The 25,075-nt window shown below is 40.5% G+C and overlaps 1 non-coding gene across 1 annotated transcript; it reads left to right on the top strand.

Moving 5' to 3' along the window:
• Positions 1 to 8,594: 8,594 nt before the first annotated feature.
• LOC119924569 lies at positions 8,595 to 8,736 on the top strand. Its single transcript, XR_005449274.1, has one exon. It is a non-coding gene; the product is annotated as a small nucleolar RNA SNORA7 (small nucleolar RNA).
• Positions 8,737 to 25,075: the final 16,339 nt, after the last annotated feature.

The following is a 25,075-nucleotide window of genomic DNA, read 5'->3' as shown; positions in this document are numbered from 1 at the left end:
TACAGATATACCAGAACTCTCTGTAGCTTCTTCTGCCAATGAAGACAAGAGGGAAATAAAGATGGTTTGGTACCCATTAAATGTTTATATTCAAAAATAGAGGAACAAGAGAAAAGGGAAACCTAGGCTAAGAAATATAAATTGGAAGAGTTAAAGCGCTTTTCTCTTTTAATTTTTTCTTGAATAGTTTGAAAATAATACTCTGTCCTGGCTTCATCGGTCTCTAATCAAGTTATTGACTAAGCTTGCACTTAATCCTCAACTTTCATGGAATAATAAAATAGTGATATAATTGCTTCTCACTCTCAGGAAACGTTATATAGGCATCAACTGAAAACAAATGGTAAGGGAATTCAGAGCAGATTAAGTTGTTAACCATTACATTTTAAATGAATCACTTTAGGAAAGACTAAGAATTAACCTGAACAAGAAGTTACATAGTTTTACTCCAAAAACAATAGACTGTGAAGTTATTCATTATTCTTTGTGGTTGATTTGAACGAGGAATTTCTTAAATTGGATTGCTGTCTTGGAGTTTCTTGCTTGGGTGATCCAAATATATGCAAGTGCATATCCAGTGTTCTGGTTAAAATAGAGGCTGGGAGAGAATTACCGATGGGAGAGTTTTGATATTCATTCATTCATTCATTCAATCGTATTTATTGAGTGCTTACTGTGTGCAGAGCACTGTACTAAGCGATTGGGAAGTACAAGTCGGCAACATATAGAGACGGTCCTTACCCAACAACGGGCTCACAGTCTAGAAGGGGGAGACAGACCAGAAAGTAGAAGGAGCAAAATGCCACATTGGCAGCTCATCTCAGCAGTGGTTATCATCGCCACTAAAACAATTGGTGCATATTTTGATTTCAACCTTGTTCTGCTATTGCCTGCCTTTTCCACCAGATGGTAGCCAATAGAAGGAGGAAGCATAGGCATCATTGGCACTGTACATGAATGAAAAATCAAACTAAATTGGGTTAATTGTCATTGTGAACCAATAATTCCCATTTGTAAATGTATATAACAGTGGATGAAGAAATTCTGCTTATTAAATGAATTCAAGGTAATCACCCTCACACGGGTTTTTGCGATGGATCTCACATGTTTGCGCATCCATCACCTTTAGAGAAATAATAAATTGTCCTTATCTGTAAGCCCTTGAGATAATTAAGCCCAAATATATCTGGGAAAGTGTAAAAGATGCGTGTGCTTGAGTGCCAAGTATTTGTATGTATTTTTTAATTTTGTGTCAATGACTTTGTTTCCTTTAACAGAGCAATATGATGTTCTATAGACCAATTATTGGGCTATACATTTCCTGTCAATTCCTTTTCATAATACCATTTATTCTGCTACAACCGGATACATAGAATTGTTTCTCCAATGTGTAGTCTTCTCCCTTTGCCTTGTTAGTGCTGACTTGTACATGAAGTATTCATTTAGTTGCAAAAACCAATTATCATCCCTGTCTAGATACATTAAGAATTTTTATACAAGTCTTTCCCTCTCTATCACATTTTAAGCAACAGTTTACATGAATTATTCATAATCCCCATATTGCAGCAGGGTTTTTTTTATTAAATTTGATCATAATAATAGTTATTACCACCGTCATGGCAGTTTTATGAGTATTCTTCAATGCCATTACCTGGAAAGATTTCAATCAAGAAATATAAAAGATGCAAATCAATTTCCATAATAAAATTAAACTGTACCATCTTCTCTTTCATTCCTGCAATAGAACTGATTGACAGCTTCTTCCTGATAATGTTACCAGATAGGATGCCAGTACAATGAAATAGAATTGCAGATTACTTATTCTTAAGAAAGTCAGTGGCTTTTCTGCATTGTTGCTATTTAACTTTTGCTAATCTCATTGAAATTCAACATTAAACTCACAAATAGTTTACAAATTTCATGTCAAAGCAAGGCAGATTTTTAATTTTTTATTTCATTTGGGGGGACAGGGTATGGGAAGCAGCTGATTTACATGTAGGTAACGGTAGTTACCACCGAATAAATGTAGTGCTAAAGCTCACTTTATTGATTAATCCAATAAATGGTGTGACCCAGGCCATGAATTAAGCGCTTAGTACAGTGCTCTGCACACAGTAAGCGCTCAATAAATACGATTGATGATGAATTCTCATTGATTCATGAGAATCTTTTAGTATGTACGGACTGATTCATTAAGACCCGGACACTAGTTTCTTTAGAGTGAAATGTCCCTCTAAAACATATGATTTGAATCAATTTGTTCTTTCAAAGTGCCAAGTTGTTTCTACCCAGAATAGTCCATTCAGGTAACAGTGACAGATTTGTTCCTTGAAATCAGCTAGGAAATTTTCCTCATGTTAAATCATGGTCCTTCATCATCATCATCGTCAGCATCATCATCATCATCTTTTTGAGCTTTATTGAGAACCTACTGAGGTGCTTGGAAATTTTCAAAAGTAGGGGAAAGAGGAGTATCAGTAAATGAATTTACTGATCCCCAGTTAATGCAGTGCACTGGATTAGGTGCTTGGAAAGTACAGAATAACAAAGTGGCAAATTGCCCACAAGATAGGTGAAATTTTTAAATGGAAGACAACAACTCCTTTCCTTTGCCTCTGTAATTAGCAGATTGTTAAAACCAATCTTCCATTTCACCTCTCATCTCATCTGGGTAGATATATTCCCTCCCATTATCCCCTTGGGCCATCCTGCCCTTGCACCTAAAATAATCATGTTTTTTTTTTTTCCCCCAAAAGCCTCTTCTCTTATCCAAGACAGGGTTCCTATCCAATGAAGTTGCAATCCATCTTATTCCCAGGAGGTAGTGGAATTTATAAATCAGTGGGAACATTAATTTGGCCCAATGGGTATGTCACCTGCTAAGTCTGAATGAGCAGCCTGAAAAGTCTTAAATGACAATTAATACAATGCTTACAATCAGAATTTTTCCTTTAGACATTGCTATATTTCCACTTTTGCTGATAAAAAGAGCTCATGCTCCCTGACAAAATACTGACAGACATTTTATCAAGATTCAAAGAAAATTAGATATGTTCTTGACAAGGAAGAGTATGTATTTTTACACTACCTCTAAAGGACAACAATCTTTGTGCTTTAGAGTGATTGTCGTGTGGTCACACAGAATATTTTGTGTTTATTTAAAGAAGAAGCATAGCCTACCGGAAATAGCATGTGTGGGAGTCAGGTGACCTGGTTTTAATCCCAGCTCTGCAATTTGCCTGCTGGGTGAATCATTTTACTTCTCGGTGCCTCAGTTTCCTCATATGTAAAATGGGGGTGAAATACTAGTTCTCCCTCCCCCTTAGATGGTGAGCTCCAGTGAGACAGGATTCCGTCCAACCCAATTATCTTGTGTCTACCACAGAACTTACTAAAGTGCTTGATACACAAGAAATTTTTAACAAATGCCACAATTATAATTACCATTATATTATGTTTTTAGAAAATTAATTGTAATCAGAAGAAATCAGGAGGGAAATGTATTTCCATGATAGATTTTAGCATCATCCATCAAAATGATATAATAAATCAGATTATTTTAATCATCCTCAGGTCCATGAAACTCTTCTAGACTTTTAGGCTACTGTTTAGCACATTGCAGGATATTGTCCAGACACTGCACGTTTCTTTTTCCTGAACTTTCCAGAAGGGCCACAGCTGTCTGCTACCACAGAGTACAAGATGAGAGCAATAGTATCGGAAGTATCAGCAGTTATTATTGGGTACCTATTATGAACAGAGCACTGGACTAGGTATTTGTGATTATTCAAAAGAAGTAAAAGATGCAACCTGCCCTTGAAGATCTCACAATCTAATGGGGAGAGGGCAAGCAAATTAAAAAATGACAACTACACCGTACTTAAGAATGAAAGAATAGGCCTTTAGAAACAAGGAAATAAATGAAGCCCAAAGAAACCCACAAACAGATAATTTTAAACATTCTTTAAGCATGTTCAGTGGCTAAATCACCTTACCATAATTGTGAGATGGCTGACCTCTGAAAAGTAAATCTCTGCTTTCTACTTTTTACTACTTTGTGTATCAGCCACAAATCAAGACTCCATCAGGTTTTAAAACATCAATTCATCCTTTAGCCTGGAATGGTTATGTTAAAATGGCATCATTTTATATATATTCTTACTTTCAAACCTATTTACCAGAAAGTCTAGATTGAACTTTAAATTATTCACCTAACTTGAATGACAAGTATATATTGCCCTGTATCAAAAATTGCTTTTCCTTCTGAACTGAATTTTTCTCCTCACTCAATAGTAGACCTGGAAAGTTCTATTCATGGGAAAATAAATTTGAGCTTGTAAAAGTGAACAAATTTTATGTCATCAATCATTACGTTTCAGTTTTCTACCTTTAATTTTCCATTTCCTTTCAATGAAATGAGGGTTTCATGACAGTGGATCTAATTCTGATCTAAAGATCATCATGGCAACCAACTTGCGGATGTTGACTGACCTGAGTTGATTCTAAAAAGTGATTTAACATTTTTATTGAGAGCTTTTTCAGATCAACCTCAATTTTGCTTGAGAATAGGGGCGAGTTAGGGAAGAGGCCAAGGGAGGCAGGAAGGGAGGGATGATCCAGGCAGGATTGAGATCCTATTCTGGCTTTTCTATGACCACTGCTGTTGCCATTGCCTCCAGGGGAGCAGAAAACAGATTCCACTTGAGGAGAGGGGGGAGCTAGCTCTATCCCTGTTTTCCCACTTGTATGAATGGGAGAATATGGTGTGTGAACTGGTGGAGATTTTGATCTGTTAGTTTTCATAAGGGATCAGGGAGAGCAGAATTACAAGCAGTCACCTCTTCTCTTACTGCCTAGTATGTACTGAGATAGATGATCTGGTGCTGTTAATCCTGGCACCTCACCCTTTACCATAGTAGTATAGTAGCAAGCAAGGGAGAGTTTGAGGAGAAGCAATGCCTCATCTGGAACTGAGTGTATGGACGCTTGGTCAGAAATTGGTCTCAGAAGTGTATTAGTATAAGACATTCAATTAATAATATTTCAATCAATCATATGTATTGAACACTTACTTTGTGCAGAGCAATGTACTAAGTGCTTGGAAAAGTACAGTATAACAGAATTGGTAGACATGATCCCTGCCCACATCGAGCTTACAGTCTAGAGGGGAAGAAAGACATTGACATATATAAATAAATTACAGATATTCATTCATTCATTCAATCATATTTATTGAGCGCTTACTATGTGCAGAGCACTGTACTAAGCACTTGGGAAGTACAAGTCGGCAACATACAGAGACGGTCCCTACCTAACAACGAGCTCAGTCTAGAAGCGGGAGACAGACAACAAAACAAAACATGTAGACAGGTGTCAAAATCGTCAGAACAAATAGAATTAAAGCAAGTGCTGGAGGGCTAAGGGAGTGGTGAATAAAGAGAGCAAATCCAAGTGCAAGGTTGTTGCAGAAGGGAGTGGGAGAAGAGAAAATGAGGGCTTAGTCAGGAAAAACCTCTTGGAGGAGATGTGCCTTCAAGGTAGGAAGAATGATCGTCCATCAGACACAAAGAGGGAGGGTGTTCCAGGACAAGAGCAGGATGTGGGAGAGAGTTCAGCAGTGAGATACACTAGATCGAGGTACAATGAGTCAGTTGGCTTTAGAGGAATGAAGTGCGCAGGCTGTGTTGCAGTAGGAGAGCAATGATGTAAGGTAGGTGGGGTCAAGGTGATTGAGTGTTTTATAGCCGATGGAAAGGAGTTTCATTTTGATGTAGCAGTGGATGGGCAGCCACTGGAGGTTCTTGAGGAGTAGGGAAACATGGACTGGCCGTTTTTATAGAAAAATGATCCAGCAGCAGAGTGAATTGGAGAGAGGAAGGAGGCAGGGAGGTAAACAAGGACGTTGATAAAGCAATCAAGGCAGGATAGGATAGTACTTGAATTAACATGGTAACAATTTGGATGGAGAGGACAGGGAAGATTTTAGCAATGTGAAGGTTGAACTAACAGGATTTAGTGACATTGAACATGTGGGTTGAATGAGAGAGGTGAGTTGAGGATAACACCAAAGTTATGGGCTTGGGAGACAGGTAGGATGGTGGTGCTGAGCTGACTCTACCCCAGGCTTTTCTTTCTTCACTTCCACACATGTCCTGCAGTTGGTTCCATAAGGAGATATCGGGGAATATATTTCCCTTCCCCATTCCCCTGCTCTCTTTTTAGTTCCCATGTCCCCTACCAAAAAAAAAATGTGTAGATGCAGATTGAAAAGACCTCAGTTTTCAAATGACGCCGCAGACGAAACCCTCTATAGACATCTGCCCGCAGCAGGGCCTGGATATGGAAGTAGATTAATTAAAATTGCTTGAAATTTACCATTGCATTAAAGTGACTGGAAGGGTCAGTTAGGAGAAGTGGTAGTGTGAACAGCTCATTTGAGCTGTCAAGTCTAGGTTTGGGGGAAGAGGAGGGAAAGAGACTTGCAACTGACCAATTGGAAACAAAACTGAGCTTCCTGTTGATAACCGTAACAGAGAATGTTGTCAGACAATTACAAATGAAAGGATATAATTTGAAATGTGCATAGCCACTGGGGTCCTGAAATGGGAATTAACCATAGCACACCAGCCCTTTGAAAGAAAGAATCATTTACCTTATTCGATACCTTAAATCTAGGGGGGAATTCAATCGTATTTATTGAGCGCTTACTGTGTGCAGTAATGGGGAATGGTAGTGGATCATCTACCCCAAGCTCTATTCCACAAACCCAGACTTCAATCATTATTCACCTAAAGTACTACAACAGTCTTTTTACCTCATCATAATAATACTAATAAAACTGAATTTAAGTGCTTACAAATCAATCAATTGTATTTACTGATTACTTACTGTGCACTTAGCACTATACTGAACACTTGGGACAATACAGAGAAGTTGGTAGATACGTTCCCTGCCCATGAGGAGCTCACAGTCTAGCCAACTATGTGCCAAGCACTGTATTAAACACTGGGATAGATACACGATTATAAGAATGGACACAGTCCCTGTCCCACATTTGTCTCACCCTTAAGTCTAAGCCTTATTAAGATCAATTCTCCTCCATGAGACCTTTTAAACCCTCTTTATTCCAACTCCTCCCTTTCTGCATCCTCTCTTCACTTGGAGTCATACCCTTTGGGCATTTGATATTCACCTCCATCCCAGCCCCACAGCACTTACGTACATATCAATCATTATTTATACAAGTGTCTCTCCCTGTAGTCTGTAAACTCGTCATGGGCAGGGATCGTATCTACCAACTCTGCTGTATTATACCCTCCCATGTGCTTAGTACAGTGCTCTGCACAAAGTAAGTGCCCAATAAATACACCACTGATTGATCCTTAAATAATGTTTCTAATGCTATCCACACTATCAGAAAGATCTTCCTCATTGGCATTGTACTCAATAATAATGATGCCTCTTGTATCATATTGAAAATTTTGATCATGAGTTTTATGACTCTCCATCTGCCAGGTTTCTTCATCACCTGATACTGTACAACAGTACCATAGTCTAGTGAGGCAAATCAACTTGTCAACCTCCAATTAGATAGTGAGCTCTTCAAGGTCTGGGACCATGTCTTCTATTTCTATTATATGCTCCTAGCAGCTGGTACAGTGCTCTGTTCTACATAAAGTAGGTGCTCAATAAATTCTTAGCATATGATGGTTCCTTGCACCTGTCTCCAACCTCCAATTGATCATACATATTGACCCCTTAAGTAGAATAATAATAATAATAATAATAATGTTGGTATTTGTTAAGTGCATACTATGTGCAAGGCACTGTTCTAAGTGCTGGGGTAGATACAAGGTAATGAGGTTGTCCCACGTGGGACTCACAGTCTTCAACCCCATTTTACAGATGAGGGAATGAGGCCCAGAGAAGTTAAGTGACTTGCCCAAAGTCGCACAGCTGACAAGTGGCAGAGCTGGGATTTGAACCCACAACCTCTGACTCCAAAGCCCGTGCTCTTTCCACTGAGCCACGCTGCTTCTTACTCCACAATCAATCAAACAATCAGTCGGTGGTATTTATTGAGCACTTACCACGTGCAGAGTACAACAGAGTCAGTAGACATGTTCCCTGCATACCAGGAGCTTGCAGTCTAGAGGGAAAGACAGACATTAAAATGAATTATGGATCTGTACATAGTGCTGTAGGCTGATGGTGGGGTGAATATCAAGTGATTTGTCTTTCCTCTTCAAAGTTCATTTGAAAATGCACCACTCCCACATAGCTTTCCCTAGCCAATAAACTACATAAATCTTTCCTTCTTCCCTGCCCTCCCTAAATTAATTTCAATTCCCTAATTACTTAGTGTGTATAAAGCGGTCTGTCTGATGAAGTTGGATGTCTTTGTTTATATTTGTTACCTACATTTAAATCAATTTCATTTGTGCTAGATCAATCAATCAATCGTATTTATTGAGCGCTTACTGTGTGCAGAGCACTGTACTAAGCACTTGGGAAGTACAAGTTGGCAACATATAGAGACAGTCCCTACCCAACAGTGGGCTCACAGTCTAAAAGGGGGAGACAAATCACCAATATCCCTCTTAGGGTCACACCTGGAGAGTTTCCAGTACTCTACCCGTCTCAACTACAGGAGGGAGGTAGAGTCAAGCAGAGGCATACCCATTCCATTCCTAGCTTGGGCAGTGGCTAGCAAGTGGAAGGCAACCTGCTACAAGTCAAAACTCACCTGTGCTGGGCAGCGGTGGCATAGGAGAGAGTCGAGGGTAGAAATTCAAATTTACTGCATGGAAGGAGGCAATGGTAAACCACTTTCATATTTTTACGGAGAAAACTCTATGAAAATACTACCAGAACAATCGCAGATAGAGGCGGGCATTCTGGGGGAGATGTGTCTATGGTGTCACTGTGGGTTGGAGATGACTCTACGGCATAAGGCAAAACAAGATCTCCAATTAAATTATAAGTTGCTTGAGACCTGGGACCTCCTTTGTTATCTTTTAGGTAAATTGCCATGGAGCCTGGGATAGTGTTGAGTTACCAAACTCTCCCGCCCCCATTCTGGATACAAGGAAACCACTTAACAAGAATATAAACCACATAGAGGATCCACTGACTTGACCCAGCGTGGCCTAGTGGATAGAGCACGGGCCCGAGAGTCAGAAGGATGTGGGTTCTAATCCTGGCTCCACCACTTGTCCACTGTCTGACCCTGGGCAAGTCACTTCAATTCCCTTCCCTGGGCATCAGTTATCGCATCTGTAAAATGGGGATCAAGACTGTGAGCCTCATGTGAAACATGGATTATGCCCAATCTGATTACCTCACGTCTACCCCAGCGCTTAGAACAGTGCCTGGCACAAAGTAAGCATTTAACAAATACTAAACATTAACAACAACAAAAAACCACCCAGCATTAATCTATTTTATGCTCTAATATAGAGAACATTGATGATGGGAATCTGTTTTACATAGAGAAGCAGCATGGCATAATGGATAGAGCACAGGGCTGGGAGTCAGAAGATCATGGGTTCTAATCCTGGTTCCACCACTGATTTCCTGTGTGACCTTGGGCAAGTCACTTCACTTATCTGTGCCTCAGTTACCTCATCTGTAAAATGGAGATTAAGACTGCGAGCCTTATGTGGGAATATCTTGTATCTACCTCAGTGCTTAGTACAGTGCCCAGCACATAGTAAGCACTCAACAAATACCACAATTATTACAATTATCACTAAGGGTTTGGGACTATACAACAGAGTTAATAGCCCTCAAGAGTTTACAGAGAAGCAGCGTGGCTCAAGAGAAGCGGTGTGGCTCAGTGGAAAGAGCCCAGGCTTTGGAGTCAGAGGTCATCGGTTCAAATCCCGGCTCTGCCAATTGTCAGCTGTGTGACTTTGGACAAGTCACTTAACTTCTCTGTGCCTCAGTTCCCTCATCTGTAAAATGGGGATTAAGACTGTGAGTGCCCCGTGGGACAACCTGATCACCTTGTCACCTCCCCAGTGCTTAGAACAGTGCTTGGCACATAGTAAGCACTTAATAAATGCTATCATTATTATTATTATTAATGGAGGAGACAGACACTAAAATAAATGTCAGATGGATGAAGTATTCAAGTTTACAGATACACATATGGATGTTAGCTTTGTTTGGTACCCAAGTACTTATGTGAGTAGTACTTGAGAAGCAGTGAGGCCTAGTGAATAGAGCATGGCCCTAGGAGTCAGAAGGACCCGGGTTCTAATTCCGACTCCGTCACTTGTCCACTGTGTGACAACTGATTAGCTTATACCTACCCCAGCACTGAGTACAGTTCCTGCTACGTAGTAAGCACTTTACAAATATCACAAAAAATAGGCTTAGATCAATCGATCATCAGTGTTTATTGAGTGCTTACTCTGAGAGCACCATACTGTACTCCCAACTTACAGTCTAGATTTTTTTCTTTTTAAAGGTATTTGTTAAAAGCTATGTACCACACATTGTACTAACCACTGGGGTAGATACCCATTTGTTTGGTTGGACACAGTTCCTGTCCTGTATGGGGCTCACGGCCTTATCCCCATTTTACAGATGAGGCAACTGAGAAATAAAGAAGTTAAGGGACTTGACCAAGGTCACACAGAAAGTGGTAGAGCTGGGAAGAGAGCCCGGGCCCTCTGATTCCCAGGCCCGTGCTCTATTCCCCCTTCTAGACTGTGAGCCCGCTGTTGGGTAGGGACTGTCTCTATGTGTTGCCGACTTGTATTTCCCAAGCGCTTAGTACAGTGCTCTGCACACAGTAAGCGCTCAATAAATATGATTGATTGATTGATTGATTGATCTATCCGCTAGGCCATGCTGCTTCTCTAAATCTTGGAGAATGCGATCATTGATCCCACTACTTCTCACACATTGACTGAGCGCCCAACCATCTAAAATAGTCTTCACTTTGATATCATGGAGACACAAGCCCACGTTACCAACATGTCCCTTCATACTAATAATTCACCAGCAGTTATACTTCTCTTTTTAAAGATACGTCTGCATACATTTGTATCCTAGGAAAGGAGGGTAATAATAATTCTGTCTGCCTTTGAGATCCAAAGCTCTCAGATTTCCCTTCTAGTGAAGTGTGACATTGCCTGTTATTAATCTGAAAATTTGCACAATTGTATTACATCAGAAGAAATGAAAAAAAATGACGGATTTAGCTTCTTTCATTTAAAACGCTAAAGAGCTGAGTGTGGCACTGATACAGAGATTTATTGATCTTGACATCCCTCTGCTGGACAAGGACAAATGGTAAATATGCATGTACCCTGGCCTCTCTTTGATCTTGTTTTAAACTCCTGAATTAGACATCAGTCTATACTCAATAAAGCAAAACAATCTACAAGACAATAAGCATGTAAGTTCATTCCTCTGGGTTCAGTTTATGTAAGATTCAAACCATAAATATTTAACATCATTCACAATGTAATACTTAGATCCTTGAGTAAGATATAGAGCCACTGGGGAAACGATAGACAATGCCAAATTGCTACTTATTTATTTCCAAATTATAATTCTTTTCAACTAAAGGGTTTTTTAATGTTTTTTCTTCCTTGTCTAAATGTTGGTTAAAATAAGAATAAAAATTAGGACTCATAAAACTAAGCAAGATATATTTAAGCTGTTGTCTATATATGCAGATTTTTTTAATGGTATTCGTTATGCACTTGCTCACTATGTGCCAGGCAATGAATTAAGTTCTGGAGTAGATACACAGTAATAGGGATAGACACTGTCCAATGTCCTATATAGGACCCACAGTCTTAATCCTCATTTCACAAATGAAGTAATTGAGGCACAGATGAGTTAAGTGATTTGCCCAAGGACACACAGCAGACAAGTGGCGGAGCCATGATTAGAATCCAGATCCTTTGACTCTCTGGCCTGTGCTCTTTCCATTAGGCCACCCACGCTGCTTCATGTTAATGCTATTACCCAATTTATTTGGTTTTTTTTTTCTTATCCATGCACACATTATCTCCTTCATGTCTGAAAAGGCTTCATTTCCTACTTGGTGTTCCAACATTAAACTGTTCCCTTTTGGACTCTAAATTTTCCTTCTCTTGCATTTCATAAGTGTTATTAGATTTTAAGGTCCACTCTCATTTTTGGTACAGTTTTAAATATGCTTTAAGATTTTCTGGCATTAATCCTTTCAGTAGCATTAGGTTCAGGAAAGTTCTTTAAATGCTGTGATACCAGAGTAAAAATTCTATGGGAACAACTTACTCATGACCTGTATTACATGGACTATTTTATTATTTTGAATTGCACTTTTCTCCTCATTCTTATTAGTTCGTCTGACTTCACACTTGTAGAAAGCATTGTTCCATGCCTTTCATGAAACAGACTTTTCCAAATTGCATATAAATCATCTGCTTAAGGATGAAATAGCAACTATTTATTATATTTATGTGCCAAGCATTGTCCTCATGATGACATAGACACAAAAGAATCAGATCAGACACATAAGTTAATACAGATGGGAAAAAGATAATTTAGATAATAGGTTTCCAAAGTTTTCTTCCTCCTGATATGGCCAGCCATATGATGATGTGTTGATTCAACCAAAGCAAAGGAAAAACTGACAAATATCTAGTGAATTCAGCATTTGAGGTTGACCCAAATTTATATCTTATGCTATGCAGTCCACTGTACTAAACAACTGGTTGAGTAAAATAGAGTTAGTAGATATGATCACTGCCCTCAAGGATCATGCAGTCTAGACGGAGAAATAGAAACTAAAATTAAATTACAGGTAGGGTGAAGAAATAGAGTATAAAGCTATGTAAGTGGTTAGGAGATGGATGCGAATGTCCAAATGAAGCACATGAGAGGTTTGGTACTTGTTAATCTATAATTTCCCAGGTAAATGAAAGTTTTCTGGGAAACCTTTGTTGTTTGGATTCTTCCAATAAAAAGACTGTTTTAATAATAATAATAATAATAATAATAATAATAATAATAATAGTATTTGTTAAGTGCCTACTATGTGCCAGACACCATTCTGTTCTAAAGGCTAGGGGTAGATAATAATAATAATAATAATAGTAATAATGGCATTTATTAAGTGCTTACTATGTGCAAAACACTGTTCTTAGCACCGGGGAGGTTACAAGGTGATCAGGTTGTCCCTCGGTGGGCTCACAGTCTTAATCCCCATTTTACAGATGAGATAACTGAGGCCCAGAGAAGTGAAGTGACATGCCCAAAGTCACACAGCTGCCACTTGGTGGAGCCGGGGTTTGAACCCATGACCTCTGACTCCAAAGCCCGTGCTCTTTCCACTGAGCCACGCTGCTTCTCTAGATACAAGAGAATCGGGTTGGACATAGTCCCTGTCCCACATAGGGCTCACAGTATTAATCCCCATTTTTACAGATGAGAGAACTGAGGCCCAGAGAAGTGAAGCGGACTTGCCCAAGGTCACACAGCAGACAAGTGGCAGAGTTGGGACTAGAACCCAGGTCCTTCTGACTCCCGGGCCTGTGCTCTCTCCACTAGATGACACTTCTTCTCCAACCTGTCCCTTCTTCCCACTCTTCCAATCAGTTCCCCCAGGCAGAATCCATACCTCCAACAATAATCCCCGGGAATCTCAATCTAGAAACAGGGGTACAAGGGCACTTAGCACACACTGTTTTTAATGAAACAACACTCTTTTTCCCAGGTCTCCTGACTAGCAGTCCCGTACTCTTTTTAGATAAAGCAAACACTCTGGGAAAGAGATATTAGAAGCTTCGGGAGCTGGGTGTGTAGTTGGGTGTATTAATTTGGACAGGTTACTGGTGGATATCTGAGCTATATCACACTCACTCAGGATCCAGACAGCTCCAAGAAAATTAAAGGTACATGGGTGTTCTCCAGTGTCTCACTAGGGAGAGCTTTGTGCTGGTAGCTTCTCTCCTGCTTTCCTGTGAATCTCCACAAAAAACCTATGCAAGATCCCCTTATCCATCCTGCTTCCTCTCCCAGCCTCACCCCTATTTGTTAATTGCATTGAAACCAAACCTTAACACATTTATTTATTTTACTTGTACATATCTATTCTATTTATTTTATTTTGTTAGCATGTTTGGTTTGGTTTTCTGTCTCCCCCTTTTAGACTGTGAGCCCACTGTTGGGTAGGGACTGTCTCTATATGTTGCCAACTTGTATTTCCCAAGTGCTTAGTACAGTGCTCTGCACACAGTAAGCGCTCAATAAATATGATTGATTGATTGATTGACTGATTTGAGAGAGTAGTCACTTTGATAAGCCACTTCTAAAATAGTCAACATTGGGCAATTCACCAAACATGAGGCTCACGTTCCATAAAGTCAGAGGAGCTCCATGGTACCCCAAGCGCTTGGAAGATATGAAAGTTCTGAGGTGACAAGCGGTGGGGAAATACTGTGGGGAAAGGAAAAATTAATCAGAGGTGCCCTTCTGGAGGAGATGCAGCATGGCTTAGTGGATAGAGCATGGGCCCGCGAGTCAAAAGGACCTGGGTTCTAATTCCAGCTCTGCCATGTAGCTGCTGTGAGACCTTGGGCAAGTTGCTTCATTTCTCTGGGCCTCAGTTATCTTGCCCATAAAATGGGACTAGGACTATAAGCCTCATATGGAACAGGGGCCGTGTCCAACCTGGTTTACTTGTATCCATCCCAACGCTTAGTACAGTGCCTGGCACATATTATTATTATTATAGTAAGCACTTAACAAATCTCACAGTTATTATCATTATTTTTCTTAAGGGTCTTGAAGATGGGAATAGCAGGAGTGTGTTGCGAGCTTACAGTCTCATTATGAGTAGGGAACATATTTGCTATTTCTGTTGTATTGTATTCTCCCAAGTGCTTAGTGGCACATAGTAAGCTCTAATTAAATACAATTGATTGATTGATTGATGTGGGGGGGAGGGAGTTCTAGGCAAATGAGAGAGCATAAATCAATCAATCAATCAATCAATCGTATTTATTGAGCGCTTACTGTGCGCAGAGCACTGTACTAAGCGCTTGGGAAGTACAAGTTGGCAACATATAGAGACAGTCCCTACCCAACATTGGGCTCACAGTCTAGAAGGGGGAGACAGAGAACAAAACCAAACATACTAACAAAATAAAATAAATAGAATAGATATGTACAAGTAAAATAAATAAATAAATAAATAAGAGTTTGGTGACAGAAGAGAATCAGTAATTTGGACTGACATATGTAAAGCATGCAAGATGGGGTGTAATAGGAAAGAAGCATGGATAGGTAGTGGGGAGAGCTGACTGGGTTCCTTAAAGCCGATGGCCATGAGTTTCTGCTTAAAGCTCCGCTCTCTCATTCACCCCTCACATCCAAGCCGTCATCAAAACCTGCCGGTCTCAGCTCCGCAACATTGCCAAGATCCGCCCTTTCCTCTCCATCCAAACCGCTACCCTGCTCATTCAAGCTCTCATCCTATCCCATCTGGACTACTGCACCAGCCTTCTCTCTGATCTCCCATCCTCGTGTCTCTCCCCACTTCAATCCATACTTCATGCTGCTGCCCGGATTATCTTTGTCCAGAAACGCTCTGGGCATATTACTCCCCTCCTCAAAAATATCCAATGGCTACCGATCAATCTGCGCATCAGGCAGAAACTCCTCACCCTGGGCTTCAAGGCTGTCCATCACCTCGCCCCCTCCTACCTCACCTCCCTTCTCTCCTTCTACTGCCCAGCCCGCAACCTCCGCTCCTCCACCGCTAATCTCCTCACTGTACCTCGTTCTCACCTGTCCCGCCGTCGACCCCCGGCCCACGTCATCCCCCGGGCCTGGAATGCCCTCCCTCTGCCCCTCCGCCAAGCTAGCTCTCTTCCTCCCTTCAAGGCCCTGCTGAGAGCTCACCTCCTCCAGGAGGCCTTCCCAGACTGAGCCCCTTCCTTCTTCTCCCCCTCGTCCCCCTCTCCATCCCCCCATCTTACCTCCTTCCCTTACCTCCTTCCCTTCCCCATAGCACCTGTATATATGTATATATGGTTGTACATATTTATTACTCTATTTATTTATTTATTTTACTTGTACATTTCTATCCTATTTTATTTTGTTGGTATGTTTGGTTCTGTTCTCTGTCTCCCCCCTTTTAGACTGTGAGCCCACTGTTGGGTAGGGACTGTCTCTATGTGTTGCCAATCTGTACTTCCCAAGCGCTTAGTACAGTGCTCTGCACATAGTAAGCGCTCAATAAATACGATTGATTGATTGATTAAAGCAGCTATAAGCGGGCAACCATTGAAGCCTTCAAGTTCCTGTGAGCAGGGAATATGTCTGTCAACTCTGCTTTATTGTACTTTTCCAAGTCCTTGGTAGAGTAACCTGCACACAGTAAACTTACAGGGAAGCAGGGTGTCCTATTGGATGGAGCACAGTCCTGGAAGACCAAAGGTTCTGGGTTCTAATCCCAACTCTGCCACTCTTCTGTTGTGTGATCTTGGGCAAGTCACTTCTCTGTTCCTCAGTTACTTCACCTGTAAAATGGGGATTTGATGATGATGATGATGATGGCATTTGTTAAGTGCTTACTAGGTGCAAAGCACTGTTCTAAGCGCTGGGGGGATACAAGGTGATCAGGTTGTCACTCGTGGGGCTCACAGTCTTAATCCCCATTTTACAGATGAGGTAACTGAGGTCCAGAGAAGTTAAGTGACTTGCCCAAAGGCATGCAGCCGACAAGTGGCGGAGCTAGGATTAGAACCCACAATGTCTGGCTCCCAAGCCCGGGTTCCTTCCACTGAGCAATGCTCCTTTCCTTAGACTATGAGCCCCATGTGGGACATGGACTTTTTCCAACCTGATTATATTGTATCTACCCAGACACTCAGTACAGTGCCTAGCTCATATTGAGCACTTAATAAATGCCATAAAAAATGCTCAATAAATATGATTATTAGATGATTGATGACCCAGGTATCAGAGTGAAGTAAGGACTGGAGAAAGGAGAGAAAATTGCTATGTAGTTTGGATTTAGACATTTTATCACTATTAAAAGAAGGATATAGGGGTCAATAAGGTTGGTGAATGATGATCACAAACCTCTATTTCTTCTTTCTTATATATTTGTCTCAAAATATTTTGCAGTATCAAAGGTAAAATATTATCTAGTACCAATTCCATGTGCTCTTTTTGCACCTTTGCTTTAGAAAACTTCATAATTTAAAAGAATACAAAAATCTCATTCAGTGAGATTTTTCTGCAATAAAGTTTCGTTTAGCCAAATAAGCCAATCATACAGCACCAAACCCGTGATTCATTCCTGCAATGATATGCTCATCCCAGGAGTGTTCTTTAGTTAAAAAAAACAACAGCTGAACTACTTAAAAATCCTAAAATATTGCTTGCGACCCCCATTAGGCATGGAATGATGCACTGTTATATCCTGCAAAACTCAAACAAAAAGTGGTTGAAGCTATGCTGACCCAAATTGAGGGGTTATTTTTTTCAAAGTTTCTTCAAGAGGTCTACAGCCATAGCAAGCAAGGTTCCTCAATTGATTATTTTTGAAACAATGGAATTTATTCTCCATCAAATCTAAATAAAGTGAGTCTATGAATTTGTTTTTAAACTGACAGAGATCTATTGAGAAAGGAACATTATTCTTAATACCACACCGCTGCAAAATAATGACTTTGCCCATTTATTTCTGCTTCACACCTGAATTGCCATTGTGCTGGGAGACATTCCAGTTCTGGACTAATTGGCTATCAAATTTAACAAGAGAACAGTGAATTAGATGCTTCTCGAAGCCTCTAGTAAATGGTAGTAGGCTTGGTGATTAGCGACATTAACTCTTTCATGTCAGCAGGACCCCATAAGTGATTTTCACCTACCAGATATCATCATCATCACCCTCATCAACATTTTATTTATTTATATGCTACTGTGTGTACTGGAGAAGCAACGTGGAATACTGAAAAGAACACAGGCTTGGGAGTCAGGAGTCATGAGTTCTAATCCCGGCTCTGCCACTTATCAGCTGTGTGACTTTGGGTAGGTCACAACTTCTCTGTGCCTCAGTTACCTCATCTGTAAAATGGGGATTAAGACTGTGCGCCCCACGTGGGACAACCTCATTACCTTGAATCTACCCCAGCACTTCGAACAGTGCTTAGCACATAGTAAGTGCTTAACAAATCTCCTTATTTTATTATTATCATTATTATTATTATTATTATTATTATTATTATTATTACTGTTCTAGGTTCTGGTGAGATTACAGTGATAGTATTGAAAGATACAGCCTCTGACCACATGGAACTTATATAGAAACTGAGTTGAGGTGGAAAGACATGGAGAAAGAAATGTGATGGAAAAACATTACTATGACAACACTAAATTCATTCAATCATATTTATTGAGTGCTTACTGTGTGCAGAACACTGTACTAAGCACTTGGGAAGTACAAAATGACCCAAACTGGTATAAATGATGATCAAAAGCACTGCCTGGACTGATCAACAACTCAGAAAAGGCTTATTAGTGCCAAACAAAATAGCCTTTAATTTCCAGGTGTTCATACTGTTCTCAGAGTCATTGGTTCCCATTCACTGCCTTTGTCCCTAGCTGTTTGAGCTGAGATTCAACTCCTACAGGGGTGGGGGGAGGAAGAAACACCAGGCATCCCCACTGCAAAGAATTTAGATGGAAAGGGGAATCTTCAGGAATATATGACTATTTCACGTATAGCTCGCTGTGGTCAGAGAATGTGTCTGTTGTTATATCATTCTCTCCCAAGCACTTAGTGCAGTGCTTTGCACACAATAAGCACTCAATAATTATGAGAATGTGAGCCCATTGTGGGCAGGGATTGTCTCTGTTGCTGAATTGTACTTTCCAAGCACTCAGTACAGTGCTCTGCACACAGTAAGTGCTCAATAAATATGATTGAATGAATGATTGAATGAATATCCTTTCATCCCTTTGAAAGACCAAAGGCCAATCAGATAGCATTTGCCAAAGAAGACTTTGACACCCTTGCTGGCTATGAAATTAATAACACCCTGTTGTCTGATTTGGGTCCTTAGTCCCAATCTTTATCCGATGCATTCGTCTTCCCTCAACCAGCCTATCCTGGTGGAACATATGTGAGCTAGCATCCAGGATGATTTAGAGCCCTTTCCTAGAGTTCTTCTTCCCTGGAGCTAAGAATATAAGGAACCAAGGGTGCCAAAGGGACAGAAAGGAAAGACATCTTTTTTCTTTCTTCTTAATAGAGAGAACAGAGCTGTAAAGAAAGAGTCTTTCCTCATTTCTTCTTGGGGACAACCATTTCCCTTGCTCTGTATTCCATAGGTGATTCTATGTAATGATAGTTTATAAGAATATTTCCGAAGTGAAGATTTAAATAAACAACAACAAATCACCTTACAGGTAAGCATCCAGAAGCAGGATATTGGCCTTTCAATACTAAATAAAGTTTGATGGGCTATATACCAAGGGCACTCTTATATTTAGAGCCATACATTCCTCCCAATGAAAGTGGAGGAATCAATCATATTTATTGAGTCCTTACTTTTGTGCTAACTACTTGGGATACTATAATACAATAGAGTTAGTAGACATTCTCCCTGCCTACAAGGACTTACAGTTTAGAGGGGAAGAAAGTCATTAAAATGAATTACCAACATGGGAAATGGAAGAATATAAGGATGTGAATATAAGGGTTGTGAGTATGGAAGTGGGATGATAATCAAATATGGGAAGTAGGCAATGCAGAAGATAGGGTAAATAAGGGAAATGAGGACTTAGGGATGGCCTCTTGGAGGAAATGTGATTTTAAGAAGGCTTTTAATTTGGGGAGAGTGGTGGTCTGTTGGATATGTAGGGGAAGGGAGTTCTAGACCAGAGGGAGGCTGTGGGTAAGGGGTCATCAGTGAAACAGATGAGATGGAGGAAAAGGGAGAAAGTTGGTGTTAGAGGAGCAATCCATCACTAAATCCTGTCGATCCCACCTTTGCAACATCACTAAAATCTGCCCTTTCCTCTTCATCCAAACTGCTACCATGTTAATACAATCACTCATCCTATCCCACCTGGATTATTGCATCAGCCTTCTTGCTGACCTCCAAGCCTCCTGTTTCTGCCCACTCCAGTCCACACTTAATTCTGCTGCCCAGATCATTTTTCTACACAAGCGTTCGACATGTTTCCCCACTCTTCAAAAAACTCCAGTGGTTGCCCATTCACCTCCACATCAAACAGAGACTCCTCACCATTGGCTTTAAAGCACTCCATCACCTTAGCCCCTCCTGCCTCACCTCTCTGCTCTCCTGTTACAGTCCGTCCACCCTGCTCACTTAGCTCCTCTAATGCTAACCCTCTCACTGTGCCTTTAACCTTCTCACTATGCCTCAATCTTGTTTATCTCACCGCTGAACTCCCACCCACATCCTCTCTCTGGCCTGGAATGCCCTCCTTCCTCAAATCTGACAGACAATTACTTTCCCCACCTTCAAAGCCTTATTGAAAGCACATCTCCTCCAAGAGGCCTTCCCTAAGCCCCCCTTTCCTCTCCCACTCCCTTCTGCATCACCCTGAGTTGCTCCTTTTGTTCTTCTCCCCTCCCAGCCCCACAGGACTTATGTGCATATCTGTAATTTACTTATTGATATCTGTCTCCACTGCCCTACAAAGACTGAAAGCTCGTTGTGGGAAGGGAATGTGTCTATTTATTGTTATATCACACTCTGCCAAACTCTTAGTACAGTGTTCTGCACACACTAAGCACTCAATAAACACAACTGAATGAATGAATGAATGAATGAGTGGAACTGTCTTTCAGTTGAAATGCTCCTTTTGTGCTGGCAATGGAGACTTGACCTGTTTTTCTAGTGTCTTTAAAAATTTTGTCCCAAGAAGGAAACTGTGTATTTTGTGTAGTTTTTTTCTTTAAATAGGCTATTGTGTCTTCCTCTTTTGCCTGAATCTGCCAGCTTTATGGAACATAGATTTTGAGGTCACTAAAGCTAATAGCTAAACAAAACCTATTATAAGCAACTTATTCTAGGATTAGAAGGTTAACTAGGAAATGGTGAGTTGGTGCCTCTGAAAAAACTGATTCTAATAGCACCAGAAGAATATTGAAGCATATAATGTCTTTCTCGGACCCTGGAGATTGAGTTGTGGCAGAACGCTGGGGTGGATTGGAAAGGGAAGCAGTCATCTTGCATTCTGAGGTGCGGTCTGCCTCACCCCAAACTCCACTGCAAGCACTCGGGGCCTCCAGACTGTATGCTCATTGTGAGCAGGGAATGTGTCTATTGATTGTTATACTGTACTCTTCCAAGCACTTAGTAATAATAATAATAATAATAATAATTATAATAATAATAATAATAATAATAATAATGGCATTTGTTAAGCTATGTGCCAAGTACTGTCCTAACCACTGAGGGGGATACAAGGTGACCAAGTTGTCCCATGTGGGGCTCACAGTCTTAATCACCATTTTCCAGATGAGGTAACTGAGGCACAGAGAAGTTAAGTGGCTTGCCCAAAGTCACACAGCTGACAAGCGGCAGAGCCAGGATTTGAACGCATGACCTCTGACTCCCAAGCCCATGCTCTTTCCACTGAGCCACACTGCTTCTCTAAGCAATGCTCCTTCTCTACAGTGCTATGCACACAGTACAAGCTCAATAAATATGATTGAATGAATTTCATTACCTGAATTTTGTTATAAGCTATTTAATAGTTTCATCTCTCCTTCCTCAAGTCCTAACACTTATTGAAGGTTGGATAGATAGAGCTAAAAGAACATAAAAGTCTTGCTTTTTGCTGTACCCCACCAATCTTCAAAACCTAGCATTTTACTTTTAGTTTACTCTTTAGCGGTGCTTTTAATTCTTCTTCCTTTTTTTTCCCCAACGGTTTTTATTAAGTACTTACTATGTGCCAGGCATTGCACTAAGCTAAGAGATAGAATATTCAGCTTGGACACAGTCCATACCCAACACGGGGCTCACAATCTTAGCCCCTATTTTACGGATGCGGTAACTGAGGGACAGACAAGTTAAGTGACTTCCCAAGGTCACACAGCAGGCAAGTGGCAGAGCTGGGATTAGAACTCAGGGCCTTCTGAATCCCAGGGCCATGCTCTATCCACTAGGCACTCTGCTTCCCTCCATCCATACCACACATAATACCCACAGAGATAAAGAAACATATCCAGTAAGGATCCTGCAATTCTTCAGATGGCATTTGAGATTCCAAATGCAAAAGGTTTTAGGAGAGGTTTCTTACTCTTTCAAGTATTCCAAGAGTCTTAGTGACCCTATTCAAGGTCATCTGAAAAGCTCATTTCCTAGTAAGATACCAAAAAATGACGATTTATGGCATTAGAATATGAACCTAATACTTGACCCAGTTAATTAATTTCAACTTAAAACACTATTGCTTAGAGCTGTCCATATTACAAATGCTCTCAAATATAGCATTTTGCATTTTAAGAACCATCTTAATTTAAAAATCCCTTTAGACACATTAAATGGATTCTTATGGCAGACTATGTTCATATACAACATTATCCTGTGAGATTTCTTGTTCTCAGCAAAGTACAGTCCAGTTTCCTGAAAAGAAGCTCCTGTATGAACACCCTTTGAACATTGCTGTCTTTGAGTCTAATAAACCCCTAGAGAGGAAATGAAAGGAGGTTGGGAGAACTCTGCTTCTAGAGATATTTAAGAATAGGAGAGCTACTCATTTGCCTGGAAAAGTACAAGTAACACAGACTCTGACTGCTGGTTTGCTGGTTGTTTGACTGGCTCCCTTCTGTGGCACCATGACTTGCTCCCGTTATAATCCCCCCTCCTAGCCCCACAGCATTTAGGTACATATTCATTCATTCATTCATTCATTCATTCAATCGTGTTTATTGAGTGCTTACTGTGTGCAGAGCACTGTACCAAGCGCTTGGGAAGTACAAGTTGGGAAAATATAGAGACGGTCCCTAACCAACAGCGTGTTCACAGTCTAGAAGGGGGAGCCAGACAACAAAACAAAACATATTAACAAAATAAAATAAATAGAATAAATATGTACAAGTAAAATAAAGTAATAAATATGTACAAACATATATACATATATATAGGTGCTGTGGGGAGGGGAAGGAGGTAAGGTGGGGGGATAGGGAGGGGGAGGAGGGGGGGATGAGGAATTCTGTTTTGGACTTATTAAGATTGATGTGTTGGTAGGCTATCCAATTAAAGATGTTCTGAAGGCAGGAGTAAATACAACAAAACAGAGAAGGAAAAATATCAGGGCTGCAGGTGTAGATTTGGGAATCATCTGTATAGAGCATGGAAGCAAATTAGTTCTCCAAATGATTGGGTGTAGATGGAGAATAGAAGGGGATCCAGAACTAAGCCTTGAAGGACTCCCACAGTTGGGAAGTGGGAGGCAGAGGACGAGCGCTGTAACTCATTTCTTCATATTAATGTCTGTCACCCCCTCTAGAATGTAAGCTCACTGTGGGCTGGGAATGTGTCTGTTTATTGTCATGTTGTACTCTCCCAAGAGCTTAGTACAATGCTCTGTACACATTAGGCACTCAGTAAATATGATTGAATGAATGAATGGTTATGTGTCATGTCCCATTTCACAATAGCACCCCAAATGCATTTTTGCAAAGAGCTTTGAAACCTCAAGTGGAAGGAAATCTCTGTCGGTGGCTATACCCAGCAGTCCGACCTCAGTGAGGTTTCCTGCCAAAGCCCAGATGAGGGGCAGGTATAGCAGACAGTAACTAAGCAACTACTTTATTTCAAGGGTCTTCCAGACGGAAAAATATCAGCTGGTGCCCAACCCCTGGAATAGTCCCCAGTTGGATCAGGAAAGGAAGGTAATTTCAACTACAGTACCAGCACAAGAAGCAACATGGTCCAGTGGGAAGAGCACTGTCCTGTCAGTCAGAGGACCTGAGTTCTAATTCTGTCACCACCACTTGTCTGCTGTGTGACCTTGAGCAAGTCACTTAACTTCTCTGGGCCTCAGTTACCTCATCTGTTAAATGGGAATTTAAACTGTGAGCCCTATGTGGGACAGGAACGGTGCCAATCTGATTATCTTGTATCTACCCCAGCACTGATTAGAGTGCCGGCATAGTAAGCACTTAACAAATACCATTAAAAAAAATTTAGTTTTCATTCAGTAGTATTTATTGAGTGACTACTGTGTGCAGGGCACTGAGGGCACTGTACTAAGTGCTTGGGAGAGTGGTTTTGGCTCTGAAGCTTCTCCATTCCTAAACCAAGTCCTGCACTACTGATTTAATAGCCCCAGACAGCTTGTCCAAGAACAAAAAAACCTCTAGAACCAGTTTTGCTTCCTTCTTAGCCAAAGAGGTATGCCAAATAGTTGGTGGGGATTCCATCCAAGCAGTAACTCCAGACATTTCTCTTAATACTAAAACCTACAATGAATAACGCGGTGTTTCATCAACTCTCCCCCTGACAGATTAATATATACTATTATATTTTAAATATAAGAATGGTACTAGAAACTTTGTATCTGTCATCTTGTCTGTGCACTAGTACATATGTCATCATGATTGCCCATTGCCAACCACCCAGGCCCCACTTTCCAGATTATGAGACTCTGGTAGTCCACGGAAATCCTTTGCTATATTCTTCTCCCACACTTAGCACAGTGTTTTATACACAGTAGACACTAAGTAATGCTATTGAATGAACACACATTCCCCAGTCTGAATTTGAACTACATTTATTTTGCACAAGACCTTGTCATTCATAGGAAAACCCTTTAATCTAAGATATCCAACAATGTGCTGCATCTGTCTTTTGATGACATGTTCACTGAAGAGTATAACCTTATAAAGACATGACCATAATAAAATACTCTATAGCTAAGGGCAGATCTTTATTTGGTATTCTTAGAAAAATGGCTTTGGTATTAGAATTTCATAAATCTATTTTTAAAAATCTATTAAACTGTATTCCAACAAAGGAGTAACTATAAATGATAGAAGTCTAATGCAAAATGTCTAATAGCTTATTAT

Source organism: Tachyglossus aculeatus, chromosome 2, assembly GCF_015852505.1.
Source record: "Tachyglossus aculeatus isolate mTacAcu1 chromosome 2, mTacAcu1.pri, whole genome shotgun sequence".
Lineage (NCBI taxonomy): Eukaryota > Metazoa > Chordata > Mammalia > Monotremata > Tachyglossidae > Tachyglossus > Tachyglossus aculeatus.
Note: the sequence above shows the minus strand (reverse complement) of the source record. Positions and strands in the feature narration are given on the sequence as shown.